The 13,758-nt window shown below is 42.8% G+C and overlaps 1 pseudogene; it reads right to left on the reverse strand.

Moving 5' to 3' along the window:
- Positions 1-982: 982 nt before the first annotated feature.
- LOC106835555 (elongation factor 1-alpha 1 pseudogene) lies at positions 983-2,352 on the reverse strand (annotated as a pseudogene).
- Positions 2,353-13,758: the final 11,406 nt, after the last annotated feature.

The raw sequence follows: 13,758 nt of genomic DNA on the forward strand, positions 1-13,758 counted from the left end.
CTGGAAAGAAATGAGGGAGGGGAGGCGCTCACTAAAGAGGACGCAAAGCTGGAGGACCAGGCTTGGGAACCAGCAAGAATCAAAGATGCACCAATGGGCCCCCAAAAGCAAGAAGCTGGAAGAACAGTGACTCTCAGAGCGAGACACGCCTGGTCAGGACGCCACCACTGCTGCCATTGTTGCCACTTGTCCTGCAGCTAGAGCTGCAATAAGTGCCTCTGACAGTTTTCTTTGTCCTAGGGCCACTTGCTCCAGAATCCGGGTTCCAGAGAAAACTTTACAGTCGGCCCAGCGTGGGTCATGGACCATTCTCCTGTTGATTCATGGGGCCACAGAGGAATTACCCTCCCACCCAATTCTTCCCATAAAAGGGAAAAGGTAATTCCTTAAAAGGAAAGAGACTCATGAAGGCTGGCTAGCCATGCAAACCTCAGCACCTTTCCTCAGCACAAATTTTGTACATTTTATTTTTAGCTGTTCTGTCACCACTGTTGATCTTAGGTGATATAGACCGGGATTTTTTTTTTTCTCATTAAACTTTGTGTTAATGGGTCTCAAAATTCTGTGACAGATTTTCAGTCAAGTTGTTTCCATTAAAAAGTACCAATTTTGAAAACTAATAACTTAAAACTGCCACACACACAAAAAAAAGAATGGTCCACAAAATATTCTCCTTTCCTTCTGACGGTTTTATGATGCATTATCTTTAACCTGTCTGTTACTATTAAACTTAAATGCCCAATTGGGACAAACAGTTCTGAGACCCTTCTTCCACCACTGGGATTAAGACTGGGGTGGCACGGGGCCAGCCCCATGGCCGAGTGGTTAAGGTCGTGCTCTCGGCCTCAGTGGCCCAGAGTTTCGCTGGTTCGGATCCTGGGCAGGGACATAGCACTGCTCATTGGGCCATGCTGAGGTGGCGGCCCACATGCCACAACTGGAAGGACCCAGAACTAAAAACACATACACAAACAACTGGGGTGGCAGGTATTGGGGATAATATTCATTTAGCCTTCTGAGCTTTCTGGGCAGACTTGGTGACCTTGCCAGCTCCAGCAGCCTTCTTGTTTACTGCTTTGATGACACCCACGGCAACCATCTGTCTCATGTCACAAAGAGCAAAACAGCCCGGAGGAAGATCGTCAGAGAAGCTCTCAACACATATGGCCTTGCCTGGAACCATATCAGTGATGGCAGCATCACCAGATTTCAATATTTGGGGCTATCTTCCAGCTTTTTCCCAGAACAACAATCAATCTCCCTCAGCTCTGCAGACTTGCAAGTGATGTGAGCTGTGTGACAATCCAACGCTGAGTTGGCCTGGATGGTTTAGAAGAATCACCTGAGTCGTGAAGGCAGCTGCTTCCATTCTGGGGTCATTTTTGCTGTCACTGGCCACATGGCCAAGATGAGCATCTTTGACAGACATGTTCTTGACGTTGAAGCCCACATTGTCCCCAAGAGGAGCTTCACTCTAGTCTGCACAGTGTGTTTCAACAGACTTTGGTTCAGTTGTAACACTGACTGGAGCAAAGGTGACCACCACGCCGGGTTTGAGAACACCAGCCTCCACAGGGACAGTGCCAATACTCCCAATTTTGTAGACATCCTGGAGAGGCAGACGCCAGGGCTTGTTACTTGGACAAGCTGGTAGCAGGATGCAATCCAGAACTCCAAGCAGCGTGGTCCCACTGGCATCGCCATCTTTGTGAGTGACTTTCCATCCCTTGAACCAAGGTATGTTAGCATTTGGTGCCAGCATGTTGTCACCATTCCAACCAGAAATTGGCACAGATGCCACTATGTCAAGGTTGTAGCCAATTTTCCTAACGTGGGTGCTCACTTCCTTAACCGTTTCCTCGTATCTCTTCTGGCTGTAGAAATCCATTTTGTTAACACCAATAATCAGTTGTTTCGCACCCAGTGTGTCAGGCAGAAGGGCATGCTCACGGGTCTGCCCGTTCTTGGAGATACCTGCTTCAAACTCACCGACACCAGCAGCAACAATCAGGACAGCACAATCAGCCTGCGATATGCCGGTAATCATGTTTTTGATAAAGTCTCTGTGTCCTGGGGCATCAATGATGGTCCCATAATACTTGCTGCTCTCGAATTTCCACAGGGAGATATCAATGGTGACACCATGCTCACACTCAACTTTCGGTTTATCCAAGACCCAGGCATACTCTTGAAGGAGCCCTTTCCCATCTCAGCAGCCTCCTTCTCAAATTTTTCGATTGTTCTTTTGTCAATTCCACCACCTTTGTAGATCAGGTGGCCAGTAGTAGTGGTACTCTTGCCTGAATCTGTGTCCAAGGCAACAATGTTGATATGAGTCTTTTCCTTTCCCATTTTGGCTTAGATTTAGCAGTGGTTTTCATGACACCTGTGTTCTGGTGGCAAACCCATTGCAAAAAAACTACACTGAATTGTTAAGGATTCAGACTCATTACATTTCAGTATATAAGGTGTATGTCCTTGACATTATTAATAAACAAAGGCATCAAATCTTGGAATAAAGTTAACAGCTTTTAACTAATAATAGCTGTATCAGATTTATTATTTCAAAGCTGAGAAGGTAAAATTACTAATATATATTATGCAACATTTTTGAAACTTGGTTTAAAATCAACTTGAAGATTTAAAAACGCTCTCCTATATCAAATGGCCACAAGGTACCATAGCAGATGGCAGGGGTGAATGTTCTGTCCTGGAAGTTTGGCTTACTTTAGAGCTGTGGTTCTCAACCAGGCCAATTTTGCCCCGCAGGGCACTCTCGGCACCCCTGGGGGAGTGCTACTGGCCTCTAGTCGGTGGAGGCCAGGGATGCTGCTCAGCATGCAACAATGCACAGGGAAGTCCCCATAACTAAGAAGGATCTGGCCCCAAATGTCCACATTGCCCAGGTCCAGGAACTGGCTGAGATGCTTGACAAACAGGGATGGTACGATTATATTATTGACGGGCCTCATGAAAAATATTTGGGCCCTCACCAATTGTCCCTGTTTTTATCATTTTTCCTTTGTCCCCAAGCAGACCCAGGGGCAAAGTGAGAAGTATGTCAAAGGGTGCTTCTGACCAGATGTCTGGGGACACTCAGGGTAAGCTGGGGATAAAGCCGCCCTGTGTGAGGCCCTTGCTGTTCTAGGGCCTGATTCTGGAACCTAGCATCACTAAGGGAGGCAGGCTGGCCTGTGAGGAGACAACAAGTGGCAGAACCCCAAATGCTGGGATTCGTTGTATAGTATATACGTTGGGGTGTTTGTCTCCACTAGCATTATATGACTAAGGACCCAATTATTTGGCGAAAGCCATTTCCCCCACAGGAAAGATATATTATACCTGATGGCAAAGATAGAATCCTTAATAAATGGAAGAATATGGTAAAATTCAGATATTTAAAGTTTTTGCACAAAATTCTCCTTTTCATGTTAATTGAGCCAGATAAATATCAGGTGTTGACTAGGATCATGACATTTTTAACTATAGGCTGTTCTTCTTTTGGATAAAAAATAATTGTTACCAACATGTAACATACATATGGACAAGTCACATAAAGGTGCAGTGCAATTGTGTTTACAAACTGAACACACTTGTATAACCAGTAACAGATTAAAAAATGGGACATTGCTCACTCCAGAAGCCCCCTTGGGCCCTCTCCAGTCACTACCTCCTCCCAGGGGGACCAGTAGCCTTATTTCTAACAGACTGATTAGTTTTGCCTGCTTAAATACGGGATCACTTTGGAATTTTAATTTTGAAAGGCGTAGATGAATACAAATATTTATTAGCATTGTATTATTCCATATTTTCAAAACTCACTTAAGAATGTCAGAAAACACACCAGAATTAATATTAAAATACAATCCAATAATATTAACATTCAGAATGATCATACTTTAAAATTTACCAGATTCGAGTATTAAAACTACAGTAAAGTTGCCATTTTTCTCTACTCCTCTCGGAAATCCTGCAAAAGCAACAAGGGGGCTGAGAAGCAGAACCACAAACACCATCAATGAAATTCCTCTAATAAAAGGAGAAAACGTTGCCCAGAGCAGCGAGGAACCAACGGAGATGCAAGGATTAGAAGAGGATGCTCAGGGCCGCAGATCTTAGGAAAGGCCAGCAGAGGGCGCGTCCACAAGGGGAGGGTCGCACCCTGAGAGGGAAAACAATAATCCCTTGTTTGGAGCGACTAGACTGGGGTGTGTGGACAGCACCTCCTCCTCACACGGACAGACTCGTGTTCTGGGTGTGGATTTGCCTTCCTTTTCTGCGGGGCTTCTGCTAGCACCACCATTCCTGGATTTAGACATTCCCAGAATGCACAGGCCCAGGCACCAAGGAGAAGAGGTGGCCCCTGCCGTTATGACCCATAATCACTCACTGGAAGAATTTTTTTGCTTTCCTTGCCAGTGATCTAGGACTCAGTGGGTCCTGAGGTCCTGGTGCCCAAGGGAGAAGTGTTTAGACCAGGAAACACCATCATGGTTCCTTTCAGTTGGAAGCTGAGCCTGCCTGTTGGCCATTTGGGATTCCATGCTGCTAAATCAATAGGCAGGGAAGGGGTGGGGCGGGGCATCATTGTTATGGGCTGAATGTTTATGTCACCCTGAAATCCATATGTTGAAGCTCTAACCCACAATTTGATGGTATTAGGAGGTGGGTCTTGGGAAGTAATTAGGTGTAGATGAGATCATGAGGGTGGAGATCTCGCAATGGGAATCGTGGCCTTATAAGAAGGGGAAGAGTCCAGAACCCTTCCTCTGTCTCTCGGCCATGTGACCATACAGCCGTACAGCAAGTGGGCGGCCATCTGGGAGCCAGGAAGAGAGCTCTTCTCACCAGAACCCAACCATTCTGGCACCCTGATCTCAGACTTCCAACCCCAGAACTGTGAGGAATAAATGTCTGTTGCTGAAGTCCTCCAGGCTGTGGTACTTTGTTACAGCTCAGACAGTCACTGGACTAAGCCTGTGTGAGCCCTGTGGTTTACCAAGGGGAAAATGGCTCTGCTCCTCACTGGAGGAGGGAGGAAATGTCTGGAGCCCAGGGATTCACTGGGGCACATCTTAGTCCCAAAGACCTGGCTAATGGGAAAGTACAGCAATCTAATAAAGACAGGACCACCAACAACTCAGATCCTCCAGGAGTAAAGTTTTGAGTGTCCCTAGCAGGCACAGAGCCATGCCCAGCTAAGGGTAAGAGGAATAATATGGAATAGGAGATGGAAGAAGGCAGTTATGACGATCAACTTAGACCTCACGGCCATTTGTAGAGGAGCCTCTAACAGCTGCGTTTTGTGTTAATTGGCTCTTTTCCCTTCTTTTTTCTTTCTATCTTATATAAAGACCACTGGTAGTACCTAATGGTTTTAGTAACACCTGGTTATAGCTGTATAACCTTAGGCAAGTTACTTAATCTTTCTGTGCCTCAGTTACTCGTCTGTAAAACGGAGAAAGGAGTATAAGCTCATATTTTGAGGTAAAGATTTAATACCTGGAATAGTGTTCAACAGGTGCCAGCTATTATTCTAATCGTTATTACTATTAACAATAGATGTTCTTTTTCATTTCATTGTAACATTAGACAAGGAAGTCCCTAGATTAAGAAAGGCAAATTTCCCAATTTTATTATCATTAATAATTTATTATCATTAATAATAATTTAAAAGGTCATTTATTGAATTACAAGTACATATTTATATTGAATGTTCCAAAATTGGAATTAGAATGTTTTTTAAAAACCCTCAAAATTAATTTATAAGATTGTTTTTTTACAATAGTAGTTGGTGTAGTCGTAATAGAAAAAACATCCAAGAGAATAGTGGAAACCCCAAGCTCAGCATAATGATTACCTCTGGAAAGGAAAGGAAATTGGATTGGGGAGGGGGGCATAAGGGTCTTTAACTGTGTATCAGTTATCTATTGCTGCAAAACAAATTGCCCCCAAATTTAGCAGCTTAAAACAATAAACATTTATTGATCACACTTTCTGTGGTCCAGGAATGCGGGAGTGGTTTAGCTGGGTGGTTCTGCTCAGGTCTCTCAGGAGGTTTCAGTCAAACTGTGGGCTGGGGCTGCAGCCTCATCTGAAAGCTCAGTTGGGAACGGATCTCCTTCAAGCTCACGTACTGCTTGTTGGCAGCCCTCAGTTTCTTACTGCCTATTGGCTGAAGATGTCAGTTCCTTGCCACACAGACCCCTTCTGCACTGCCTGATTGTCCTCCGAACTGGCAGCTGGCTTCCCCCAGAGCCAATGATCTAAAAGAAAGAGAGAATGCACACCCAAGATGAGAGTTCATTTTTTGGGTAACCTAATCTTGGAAATGTATATTATCACTTCTTCCATATGCTATTGGCCACTCTGACCAGTCTTGCTACAATGTGGGAGAGGACTACACAGGGTGTGAATACCACGAAGTGGGGATCGCTGAGGGTCAGCCATCTTGGAGAGTGGCTACCACCAGCTGTATTTGTGATTTTTTAACACTAAAAAAATAGGAAGTAGATATGGCAAAAAATGTTAAGACTTGATAAAACTGGGTCATGTGTATCCAAGTATTCATTTTATTATTCTCAATAGCTTTCTGAATGCTTATAATATTTCATAATAAAAAAAAACTTCCCCTGGGGCTGGCCTGGTGGCTTAGGGGTTAAGTTCATGTGCTCCGCTTTGGTGGCGTGGGGTTCACTGGCTCAGATCCTGGGCACAGACCTACACACCACTTATCAAGCCATGTTTTGGCAGGCATCTCACATATAAAATAGAGGAACATGGGCACAGATGTTAGCTCAGGGCCAATCTTCCTCAAAAATAAACCCTTCTCCTAGGGGCCGGCCCCGTGGCCGAGTGATTGAGTTTGTGTGCTCCGCTTCAGCAGCCCAGGGTTTCACTGGTTTGGATCCTGGGCATGGACGTGGCACTGCTCATCAAGCCATGCGTAGGGAGGCATCCCACATGCCACAACTAGAAGAGCCCACAACTAAAAATACACAACTATGTATCAGGGGAGCTTTGGGGAGAAAAAAGAAAAATAAAATCTTTAAAAAACCTTCCCCTAAAAAATGTTCAGAAGAAAAGCATACCTCAAATAATGGTGACAAAGAATCCTGAGGACAACTTCAAGAAACTTAGGCATTCTCACAAAAGTATAAGAAGAAATGGTCCTTGTGAATTAGGAAATTATAAGAAGGAAGTAGACTAAGATGAAAGAACGACAGGATAAACCAAAACAGGAGGTAACTAGTATTAATCCCTTAGCATTAAAATCCCTATTGGAAGGAGCCAAAGCTAGAATTGATAATACTGAAAATGAAATTAGTGACGTGATATACAAAGTCTCCTATAATGAAAAGGAAAAAGATAAAGAGACAAAAATGATGAGAGAGAAGATAAAATATATTGAAGACACAATCAGAAGATCGATAATAAGAAAGTAACAAAAGAAAAGGAGTATTTGTCAGACTTCTAAGGGGAAAATGGTGTGGAGGTACAGATAAACATAGCTCAATATACTTGAAGCAAAATCATGTCTTTCGTCACCTGAAAATAAAATATTTAAGGTGTTCTCTGTAAATAAGGAATGCTAATAAAACATAGATGATGACTATAATTGAGATTATTCAACAAACTTTGGAAAGTTCTCATAAATACAATAAAAAAGTTAAATAAATATTTGAGAGGAAGAGGCAAAATATCATTATTTATAGCTTATATGGTTTTCTACTGGGAAAACCCAAGGGAATCAACTGAAAATAGTTTGGAATATTTTTGGACATACGCAGATTGAAACATAAACAATAAGTACGGATATTCACACAAATCAGTAGCTTTTCTATACACCTACCAAAATCAGTTCAAAAATATAAAGGAAAAAAGATTCTTTCCATTAAAAGATAATACATTTTTTACATTACATTAAAAATATAAAACACCCAGGAAATAAATTTAACAGGAAATGTTTAGAGCTTAGATGAAGAAAATGATAATATTCAGACAGAGGGGAACGGAGACTTAAAGAAATGGAGAGAAATTCCATTTCCGTGGACAGAAAGATAATACAGCAAAGTTGTCAGTTCCTTTACAAATTAATCTACACATTTAATGCAAATTCAAAAAAAATCCAACAGCATTTTTAAGATTTAGCAGCATAATTCTAAAGTTCACTTGGAAAAAACCCACTATAATAGCCAAAACAATTTTTGAAAAGAAAGATATGTTATAACACCACAGTAATTATAACAATGCCCTGATGTGGGCATATGGGCATGGGAATAAACAGATGGAGTAAGAGAGAAGAACAGAAGTCTAGAAATAGACCTAAATTTAGTAGAGGTAATACTCTCTACGTTAAAGGTGACATCTCAAATTTGGGAAAGGATGGATTTATTTGCCAATTGGATTAGACAACTTTCTAGTTATTTGAGAAAAAAATAAAATTAGATTCTTACCTCATACTACATACCAAAATAAATTCCAGATGGAATCAAGATTTATCTACAGGCACCAGGAAAATATAGAATAATATACATAATTTTGAGTTGGAGAGAGTCTTTCTAAGCATGACCTCAAAGACTCCAGGGACACTGTTAAACAAAGGCTTGATGGATTTTGCTATACTAAATTTAAAAGTTCTATGGCCAAAAAATGGCTAAAAAGTTAAAAATCAAACAAAATTCTGTGGGGAAATATTTCCAATATATAGAATGGACAAAGGGTTAAAATTCTTAGGCTATAATTAGCTCTTAAAATCATAAAGGAAAATATAAACATCCTATTAAATAGACAAGGAATATGAACAAGCAATTAATAAAAGAAATCCAAATGGCCAATAAATCTATGAAAAAATGTACAGTATCTCCAGCAATCAAAGAAATGTGAATTAAAACCAAGAGAAATCTTTTTTAAAAAAACTCTTCAGAAGAGGAAGGATATAAAATAACAATGATTTGATATCCTAGTGTGGAGAAATAGTCATTATTACATGTCTATGTTGATTGCTGGTCGGTGTAGTCTGATACAACGTATCTGGGGCACAATTCAGCAATATGTTACAAAAATATTGTAATTATCATATCCTTTGACTCAGCAATTCAATGTCTAGGAATTCAGTCATTAAAAATGATCATGGAGGGGCTGGCCTGGTGGCGTAGTGGTTAGGTTCCCCTGCTCTGCCTTGGCCGCCCAGGGTTCGTGGGTTCAGATCCTGGGCTTGGCCCTACACACCACTCATCGAGCCATGTGGTGACAGTGTCCCAAATACAAAATAGAAGAAGATTGGCACAGATGTTAGCTCAGGGACAATCTTCCTCAGGCAAAAGGGGGAAGATTGGCAACAAATGTTAGGTCAGGGACAATCTTCCTCAAACACACACACACAAAAGATCATGGCATCCCATATTTATTGAAATGGAAAGATGTTGACACATCATTAACATTTTTAAAACCATGTCATAAAATATGTGTATTCCACAATCCCACTTTTATATAAATAAATTATGTAACATATTTACATGTACAGATATGTGTAGAAAAAGTCTGGAAGTTGATATGCCAAAATATTTATAGTAGTTATTTCTAGATAATAGGATTATGGTTGATTTTTTTCTTTTTTCTCATCTGTACTAACTGATTATTCTTCAATGAATATGTACAACTTGTGTAAATTTCAAAGGCTTTATAAAGGTATGGAAGATAGCACCAAAAAACCCAACAGATTTGACTACATAAACTAGTAACATTTCTTATTTAAAATATCGAAATTTGGGGCCGGCCCAGCGGTGCAGGGGCTAAGTTCACATGTTCCACTTTGGCAGCCCAGGGTTCACTGGTTTGGATCCTGGATGCAGACATGGAACCACTTGGCAAAAGCCATGCTGTGGTAGGCATCCCACATATACAGTAGAGGAAGATGGGCACGGATGTTAGCTCAGGGCCAGTCTTCCTCAGCAAAAAGAGGAGGATTGGCAGTAGTTAGCTCAGGGCTAATCTTCCTCAAAAAAAAAAAACCAAAACACAAAATTTCAAAATCTAGTCAATCAAGCTATAGAACACTTCAACACCACAGAACTCCCCTCAGTAATCCTTCCAGTCACTACCTACTACCAAGGATAACCATTATCCTGACTTTTAACTCCATAGATTAGTTTTGCCAAATTGTGAACCTTACAGAAATGAAATTATATAGTATATAGTCTTTTGTGTCAGACTTATTTTACTTGATAGCACGTCTGTGAGATTCATCTGTATTTTTCTTTTGCAATTGCAGCTCATTTATTGTCATTGCTGTATAGCCGTGAATATGGTTCATGATTTTGCCCCCGGGAGACATTTAGTAATGTCTGGAGACAGTTTACGTTCTCACGACTGAGGGGGGAAGTACTGGTATCCAGTGGCCCAGGCCAGGGATACTGATCAGCATTCTACAGTGCACAACAAAGAATTCTCTCGCCCGCAATGTCAAAGGGGTCGAGGTAGAGAGCCCTGCCCTTCCTATCTCACCACGCATCAGGATCTCCATTCCTGTGTGGATGGGGACATGGAGGGTTTACAACAGCAAAAACGGAAAACAGCCGAAAACGTTCACAAATTATGGCTTGTCTGAATGAGGACATACTATGTAGTTATGAGACTTTACGTTTACAAAGAGTTTGTAATAAGATCTTAACAATTTTAATGGAACAGAAACTGGATACAAAATTGTGTACACAAAACATAACGGGGAAGCACCTCCGTTGTGGTGTACGAGAACAACACAGCATCCAGTGTTGTGTAGACACTGACTGCACCTGTGTGAAATGCTGTCCAAGAAAGAGCCTGGAAGGAAAAACGTGGGAATGTTGTAGTGACTGTTGGGCATGAGGGGAGACGAGGCCTACATTTTGTAGTTCTTGTGTCCACTCCTTTATTTCCCAAATTTTCCATTACAATAATGCAGAGCAATAGGAAAATCAAATAAAGAATTACAAAGCAGTTTCTCACAACCTCTCCTGGGCTCCGCCGTGTCTGTGGGAGAGTCCATCCCGTCCACAGGGCATCGAGGCTCGCCAGCACCTTCTCACCCTGGCGATCCTTCCCGGGTGTGCCACCATGCTTCCTGGGCCTGGACAGTCTCCATGCTCTCTCATGCCTCCGGGCCTTTGCATGTGCTGTTGGCTCAGCCTGCAGGGCCTGCCCTCCTCCATCTGTCTGGTGAAGCCCAGTCGTTCTTCAAACTGGTGTTGATGTGACGGCTCCCGCAGCCTTTCCTTGGTCTCCACCTCCGTTGACCAGTCCTTTCTCTCCAACAGGTGCGGCTTTTTAATATTGCACTTGACACCATAATTGAATGTTATTTCCCACAGTAATCTGTGAGCCACTCGACTGGAAGATTTCTGTCCTAATATCCCAGGACCTAGCCCAGTGCTTTTGGAAGTAAACCTAGGGGTTGTCTGTGAAAAGTCTGAAGAATTTGGGTTGGCCCTGGTCCCAAGCAAGATGGTCCTGAAATAGAAGAACTAGAACATGACCAGAATTTACCGAATGGAACCCAAAGCGTCCGTATTGTACTCTTTCTGAAGAATGATTATGACTGGCATCTCTGGCTACTACACAGTGCTTGGCACAGAGTATGTGGATACCAACTGGTGGACTGCAATTCAGTCCCGGCACTAACCTCCCAGAGACAGTGCAGACCCCGCTAGTTAAAGGGCATAGTCCACAACAAGACTGCCCTCATTTCAGACCAACTGCCTACAAACCTGGGGGTTCTCAGAGCCCCCTCAGGTTTGATAATTCTCTACAATGAGTCACGGAACTCAGGTAAGTGCTATACTTACAATCACAGTTTTATTATAAAGGATACAAATCAGGACCGGCCAAATAAAGAGACACATAGGGCGAGATCTGGGAAGGTCCCAAATATACAGCTTCAGTGTCCTCTCTGTGGTTCAGGCACATCCCTCTCCTAGCACATCAACGTGGTCACCAACCAGGAAGCTCCACTGTTTTCATTGGCGTTTCGTTAAGTAGGCATGAGGGATTAAATCGTGGCACGCCATTGAACCCAGTCCCCAGCCGCTCTCCCCTCCCTGGGGGTTGGGCTGGCTCACAGTCCCGCCTCTCCAATGGCATGGTTGATCTTCCTGGGGACCATTTCCTATCCTGAAGCTATCAAGGGGCCCTGCAAGAGTCACCTCATTAGCATAAACTCAGGTGTGATCCAAGAAGCTCTTGAATAAGACACTTGCATCATTTGGGAAATTCCAAGGGTTTTAGGAGCTTCCCGCCGGGAACCAGGCACAAATTCTTTATTATACAACACATGGTAGATAGATGCTCCATGAATATTTGCTAAGCAGAAAGATACACTCAAAATACCAGAAATTGGCGGGGGGGGGGGGGGGAAGGCGTTCAGGCTCTTACTGTCTTCTGCCTCACAAGTGTGTACACCTGTTGTGGAGATGGACCCCTCAGGCTACGAGAAACCAAAACCCTTAAACATTCCAATCCGAGGACGAACTCACTGTGCTCCGGCTCATATTACCAAGCATCCTGATGATAATCTGGCTTCCCATGTGACTTGTTTACAGCAAGAGAATGCTAGCCAGGCTGACACGAGCATGCACTTCTGCCCGAGTCGATTTCTCGTTGTAAGTTAATACAGTGACATTCTGGCTGACACAGATCAGTCTCTGAGCTCTTTGTGCCTTCCACCATTAAGTGTGGTTTCTGAGCCTGCAAGCCAGACGCTGCCCAACACCCAGCTGTGGACCTGGGCAAGATCTTCCAGGCCTCCAGGAGCCCGTGGGAGTTCTCCAGCCGGCTCTCTGCCTCTGCATCTCAGGGTGTGGGTCTCAGGGCATTCACAACATTCCTGCAACAGAAGAGTTTCGGAACACCCCAAACTGGATCTGGGTGACTTGAATAGAATCTCAAGCAGGCACGTCTGAGATGTGGTTGTAACTGAAGAAGCTTAAGCCTAATTAATTTTATCCCATTTGGCTTAAAGAGCACGTGAAAGAAGAGGATCTCAGGACAACTATAAACCAGGCCCCAAGAGCACAAATTTCATAGTGTTTATCTGGTCCTGGCCAGAGGCTGGAGACACTGACTTTGGTGTGTGTAAGCCTTGTACTGACTGGAGAGATTTACTCTTTTGGAGGAGATAGAGAATTCACTCTAAAACCTGAATGAGGAAGATTGCCTTTAGCTGCAATTCAGTTTAGTGCTCAACAGGTAAATTTCTGCTTAATAATTAAACTTCTGAATCACCTTTACTCCTCTCCATTGCAAATTAATAAATGACATTCTAGCTTATACGTCTACTTTTTATGAGTTTGGTTACTATGAGTTGGTCCCACAAATCTGATCCATTGATATAATTGCGTTTCCAGCTGAGGTTCAGACTACAGAACATAGTGACCCCCTCCAACGTATTGTCAGCCGGTGACTAGACAGCTGGCTCCTTTCTAGATGAACATATTTACCTCACTGTATCCTTCAATCCACAACACACCTGATTCAGGAACCTGTTCTACAGTATCCCTGAATGATGGTCTCTTTGGATGCCCCCAGTAGTCAGGAGCTCATAGTCGTAACCCTTCAAAGCAGTCTGCACTCTTGGAGGTCTCAGTTGTTAGAATATTCTTTCTTAAATTGATATTAAACTCATCACTTCATAACTTCTACCTACTGGTTCTTTCACAAAATATAACACACGTTTCTGTGCGCCTCAGCTGCCTCTCCTCAGTTCCTCCAAAGGAACTTGAACAG

Source organism: Equus asinus, chromosome 13 (assembly GCF_041296235.1).
Source record: "Equus asinus isolate D_3611 breed Donkey chromosome 13, EquAss-T2T_v2, whole genome shotgun sequence".
Taxonomy (NCBI): Eukaryota; Metazoa; Chordata; class Mammalia; order Perissodactyla; family Equidae; genus Equus; species Equus asinus.